Raw genomic sequence first — 6,818 nt, 5'->3', positions numbered from 1 at the left:
TGATCGCACCTGGTTCCAAATCAAGGCGCAGATCATTTATCATCAGCTCAGACACATCTCAGTAAACGGGTGTACGACCCGTGGTCTGTGTTTGCGTTGCTGTGGGGTGTCTGTCTCTCTCTTGCAGGTGTGTACCTGTACCCGCTGAGTGGGACGTGGGGTGGAGCTGATCAGTGGCCCCAGCTGTGAGCAGAGCCAGTGGAGCGCTCTCGACGTGACGTCTCACTTCTCACTCACCTTCCTTGGGCTCGCAGTAATCTGTGAGACTTACTGTTGGTTATTGTGCGATTTACTGTGTGATATACTTCGTGACTTGTAGGACCGGCGGGGTGCCGCTGGCAACTTCTCCTCGCGCCTGAGGTCGGTGACTCCGTGGAAGCCGGTGTGGTAGCGACGGGCAGCCTCCGTGTGCGCTTCCCCAGCGCGGAGGGAGCCGCGGAGTCTGTGTGGCCTATTGTGTCGCATCCTATGTTGTTTAGTTACTTTATATAATTTGCATCGTCTTGTGTGGGCAGAGATCGTGTTTGTTGATTAAAAGCCTTTTTGTTTTGATTTAGAATAAATATATTACTTGACGCATGTTTGAGTCCTCCTTGTGTTTTTGTTCGTCCCACACCCCTAGACAAGCTGGGGACCTAACAACGGGTTCTTACGGATTCAGCCAAGGTACAAGTTAATAAACACAAATCACAACGTAGGCTAATAGGCTACAATTAGGTTGCATCTCCCGGTATTGATGTGTAGAGGCTACTTGTGCTAAATGATGATCTATGGCTACAAAAGTGCAAAGCCCCCTTATTTATTTTTTACTCTTTACACTCAGAAATTTGTTCAAATGTCGGCAGTCTTGAGTAGATATAAAACTATGATGAACTCAGTGGAGCTGTTTTCTTAAGTGGCTCCAGGTGATCACAGCTGAGGCAGCTGCAGGGCGACACCTGCTGCTCATTTTCTGTAAATCCTCTTGCTGTTGTTCGATGCCATCGATCTTTACAATATTGAGAACACTTTACTGTCCACAGTATTTACTAAAATAAGCCTTAATATGCGATGCTAAAATAAATAACACCTTTGTTTAATTCATTACAGTTTAACAGCCCCACAAACTACATGCTCCAAACTGATCATACAGCTGAATCACCACCTCTAATAAACTGTTAATCTCTTAATCATGAAGGTGGATTTATTGCATTATTTAATTAGTTTTCACTAATAAACCGTCATCTAAGTGTATATTTTTGTGGAGACATTGCATCGTCTTAAGGGAAAGAGGGAGAGCCACAGCAGGAATGGAAATTCTTTGGGAGAACCTTAATTTTGAAAAGTAGCCTTAAGTACAAAGATAAGTGATGGAGCGCACTGTCCAATCAGAAGCAGCGGGTTGATGAAGTCCCACCCACCAATGATATATGAATATTGAGTAATACATTTGTTTTATCAGTAAGAAAGGAAAACGAGACATTGCGCTGAATTTGGTTTTGATTAAAAAACAAAACAAGGAAAAATCAAACTGAATGTTGTTTATTTTCGTTTCGGGCCCAAAATTGAAAAAACGGAAAAACGACCCGTTTCTGCCTTTTGTTAATTATACCAAAAAACACAAAAGGTCAAAACGTACTTTGGTCATTTTGGTTTTGTGAAATTCCTATTTTCATTTTCCGTTTTAAGATAGACGTTAAGAAAAGAGAGACCGGTGAGTCAGGTGACCCGGAAGTCAGAGTACACATATTAAAATAAAAGCCAAGCTTTTAGAAGGGCTGGATCTGTAGCATTATGCAGCACCAACGTTATACCAGGGTGATGATAGATGAAAATAAATAAATAAATACACCTGGACCCGAGAGAAAAATACGTCGGCAACAGCAGTTGATTGCATGCACTATAATATTGTGCTTTTATTCATGTAAACAGCAAGAGTCACGTTGTTTTAAGCGCATTGTTTGGTGCAGTACAGTTGGTAGGTTAATATAGGTTAACCTAAGAAATGATTGTGTGTGCAGAGTTGTTGCTGTCAGCGCTATATTTTTAATATTAAATAAACATTTAAAGCTGTTTCCCCTTTCTACCAGCAGGTGGCAGGATTTAACTGAAGGCCTATACTGTGTCTTTATTAAAGGTTTTGAATCCAGATTACTGATATACTGTAGATGGATTTATTGTTGTTAATTTCATTTGTTTTTTTGGCATTTTATGTTTTATTTGCAGCCTAGTTATCCTCTTCATCATTCACCCTCAGCCCAGAGTTAAAGCTGCACGCCCTTCTGTTCTAACCTGGTTCTAACACTGCTGTCAGCTTCTCAGCAGCTCTGACTACAAACTCACATCAGAAATGTCCTCATGTCACCATCTGGCCAAAATAAGGATTTACCAGTGTGCTAAATACTGTGTGAATCTTTCTTCTCCAGACACATTCCAGTGTGTAACATACACTCACATTGTGTCATGCAAGTGAAGAGAATCCATACAACATTTATCCAACATATATAGCACATACATGCGTTCAAAGGCATTGACAGTTTGCTACCTCTCTGGTGAACAGATAATAAAGGTGAAACCTCAGACAATGTGCTTTTTATTCCACTGGAGGGCACAGACAGAGGAAAGACTCTGTTAAAGGGAAAGTCCTGCAGCATTTATAGCCGGTTGTTATTTAACTCTTTCTTGTTGTGTAGATTTTTAGATTTAAATTTGTAGAAGTTTTTTTTTGCTTCTACACAGTCTTTTTATTGCTGCTGCTTTATGCTGTCACTGTTTTTTTAAATTGATTTATTTAGCATGTTGGATTTAAGGAATAAAGTTTGGAAGCTTTAAATCACAGTTGTGAAGTGCCGCCCTGCTGTGCCGTGATGGATCTTTGGTCTTTTTATCTGTGACATTGAAGTTTGAAACACGAGGATGTTGGAGAATGTGATGTTAGTCATTACAGTAGATGTGAGTGGTGGAAACAAAACTTTGAGTTACTGCTATTCCGCCATGTCTGTGAAATCTCTTGCACATTCATTATTTATTTCTTTTGTTCTTTAATAGAGAGCTAGCAGGCTATCATCGAGCCCGCTAGCTGGACTTGCTTGGCGGTGTTGCAAGCGGACAATGGTGGAAATTCACACAACAAGGTCGGTTTGAATGTTTTTTTGTTGATTTTGGAGTTTTGTTTGAAGTATTTTTGCTTTTTTGAGTGTAGACACACAAACACAGACTTTATTTATCACGTACCTCAGATGGTCTGAGCCGAGGTTTGATCCCACGTCTGCAGGTCGCCGGTCTGCGTCCTTCTCCTCCGGGTCATCTTCAGTACTGTTGAACACAAACAACCAGAGAGGAAGAAGATCAGACTGAGAGAAGAACCTGCAGAAGATTCACCTCCACCAGATGGATGGACTTCCTGGCTTTTGAGCATCTAATCTTTTGGTTGTTGAGCTGCTCATCTCATCATTTATATAATAAAGCAACTCCAAACTGTTCTGTTGTTCTAAATGGTCCAATAGTCAGACCTGGTGATTAGCACCCAGGAGGTCTGGGTTCAAGTCCAGACTTGAGAAAAGATGGTGTGGCTCCTCTCCTATAAATACCTGACATATGGGGCGCTGAATTTAATCACTGCAGACGGATTTTCTGGACTTCTGAGTGGTGTAAATATGTTGATGAGCATTGTCCCTTTGTTTGCTGTGGACTAATGGTTTGTGGTCCTGGTTTCCTGAAGGATCTGGGTTCAAGTCCACCTGCAGGAGAATGTGGTTAACTTTCATGTTCATGATTCGAATGTGACGTTCCATTTTAAAATCCCACAGCTGACACGAAGACATTCAGCACTGATTTCTTTTCAAATTCAAATAAACCTTATTGGCATGAATGTATAGCAACGATATTGCCAAAGCTACATGTAAATTACATAAGCACAGTTAATTTCATACACTTCATTAAATAAGGAAATAAAACAGCTAAAGTTGTTAAAGTGTTAATACAAAAAAATAATAAAAACAAATATATAAAATATAAATATATATATATACTTACTTTTAATTAATTAAAACAAACTAAGTAAATGACACAGTAACGTGTTATTATAATAATATATTAAAATTTTAAATAAAATAAATAGATTAAATCGTAAATGTGCGTGTGTATATTAAAAGAAAATTCATTAGTTAATAAAAAAAACCAAAAATAAATAAATCAGTATCAAAGGAGAGATTTAAAAACATAACAATTATTAAAATATCAAACAATCAAATTAATAATAATTTGAAAATTAGTACAATTATTTATCAGTCTGAGTTTCCACTGGTTTTCTTTTCTCACAACAGAACATGAAGAACATGAAGCTGCAGTTTCTGGCTCCAACGTTCTTGTCCACAAAGTCTTTGAACACAACAACATGTGAGACAGACGCTTCCTGAAACCGTCCGTTGAGTCTGATGTTGCTTTATTTTCCTCTCCGTCTCGTCCTGCTGCAGTTTCACACCTCCAGTTAATGCAGGACACGTTTCAGCTGCAGATTAATGACAGCAGAAGAGAATCCACCTCATCATCATCATCATCATCATCATCCACCCTCAGCTCAGACTCAAACCTGCACGCCCTTCTGATGTACCTCTGCTGTCAGCTTCTCAACAGCTCTGACAACATCACAACTGTCCTAATGTGATGATGCAGCACTGCGTTGATGAGCTGACTGCATGCTAGAGAAACAAGAGAAAACAATATATACAGTTATGGCACATGCAGCAAATAATTATACACATTTACAACCAGAAAGTTAAAAGTATGTGAGTATAGGCAGGAAAACGTCCTCAAAGTATTAAAGCAGTAAAATGTCCCTGTTGTACTATCACAGATTCTTCTTCCTCCTCATTAATGTGCAGCAGGATGTTGCTGCTGTGAGCTGCAGCTCATTCTGAACTCTTTAGTTTCAGACTGCAGCTGATGATTCTTTTTATTCTGGATCAATCTGCTGATTATTTATGTCTTAGAATCGATCGATTATTTGGTTTGTAAAGATTTTGAAAATAGTGAGAAATGTAGAGAGCAGAGACTCCTCTCTCGCCCTGCGGCTGCTCGTTCTGTTCTCTGCCGCCGAGCTTCATTCACCTCTGATCAGGAATGTTTATGCACAAGAACAGGCGGCTGGTTGTAGGCGTGTAATCGCTTGTAATGCTGACGGAGATTATGTCACCGCGCTGGGATGTTTCAGTGCAGAGCGTGCCATGAGGCAAAGATTGCACAACCCACACTGACCAGCACTTGTTTGTTCAGGTGAAGTGAATCCTGATCTGAGACTGATCAAATATGTTCAATGATGAGTGTTTCTTGCTTTTCTACCTAATTTTCCCTCTTAAGATTATTTACTTTTGTCTTTCAGTCTGAAAGATTTGATTGATTAAGTCTTCAGGCTGCGCAGCAAACCTGTAAACCGGACAGGAGACACAACCTCAAGTCTTTTACATGATTTTACTCAGATTAGTTACTGTGTCAGTAAATTTCATGTAAAAGAATAAGTCTGGTGATAGTCTAGATTTTTAGAATAGTAGTTAATAAATCCCACGTGTAGACTCACACCAACAGTGAGCATATCTACTGACAACTTGAGCTCCTAGAGCTCCATCTGAGAAGATTCTCAGGCCCCATCCACACTGCGGCGTTTTGGTTTTAAGACAGAGACCTTTTGCTATGTTTGCACCTCCCGTCCAGACTAAAACGGCAAAAACGAACACCTAAAACGGAGAAGTTTGAAAACGCTGCGACCCCGTTTTTTGTTTTGAAACTCCGGGTAGCGTTGTAGTGCGGACGGGCAAAAACGGAGGACTTTAGAAAGGATGACTCAGACGCTCACGATCAGCTCTCTGATTGGGTCTTATAAGTCATGCAAAGCAGAAACACGATGCTACTGACAGGGTTTTTGATTTGGTATTTTTATTTAAATATTTTATAGGCTACCGTGTAAATAACACTTACAGCCTACACTTGTACTCTGCATGTCGCCGTTTACTCCGGTGTTACATTCAGTAACAGTCCCAGCTCGTTATTGATCCATGCAAAATAAAATCTGGTTCTTCGTCTGTATCTCTTTATTCTTTCACCAAATCTTCTGTAACTATGGAACAGACCATCTTCTTCCTGTTTACACAGCACGTGCATGGCCAGTGCACGTGAACGGCCACTAGATGTTGTTTCAGTCGTTTGAATGTAGAGGAGAATAATTCGTTTTTAAAATGCCGTTTTTAAACTAAAATGGAGTAGTGTGGAGGGGCCTCAGTCATCTAGGCCACAGTTATCAAGGAAGGTTAAATCAAGTCAATAAAACTGGACGTGATGGATACAGCTTGGTTTGTTAGTGCGCCGACAGCCGTAGTAGAAGTAGAAAGCAGAGCACTGAACTGGAACTCTGTCAGATGAACAGCGACTGGACAACTCAAGGGTCAAAATCAAGCCTTTACAGAACACATCAGCTCAGTGGACAGTAACGTCGAGGTCACATGAGAGCATGTCAGCAACAAGAGGACTGCTGTAAACATTATAAAGAGGACAGAGCCTCCACGTGGAGTTTAGGGGAAACCCACACACAGGCCGATGCTCACTTTTTGACTCTCATCACCCTCTGGAGCAAAAGATAGAAGTTATCAGGACGCTGCGCCACTGAGCTGAGAACACACCAATAAATGCCCAAGCACAAGAGAAGGAGCATAAACACCCAGAGGAGGTACTTCCAGCTTGGTGGGAAAACTAAACAACCTTTACACAAATGCATGGCTCAACACAGAAGGGCCAACTCGTCAGGTCACTGAAGGACAGGGTACTTTCTTTCAGTTGCAACACTGTTC

The sequence above is a fragment of the Micropterus salmoides genome, unplaced genomic scaffold, assembly GCF_014851395.1.
Source record: "Micropterus salmoides isolate LMB-PRFRI ecotype aquatic unplaced genomic scaffold, ASM1485139v1 Ms_hic_scaffold_293, whole genome shotgun sequence".
NCBI classification, from domain to species: domain Eukaryota; kingdom Metazoa; phylum Chordata; class Actinopteri; order Centrarchiformes; family Centrarchidae; genus Micropterus; species Micropterus salmoides.
This window is presented reverse-complemented; position numbering follows the sequence as displayed.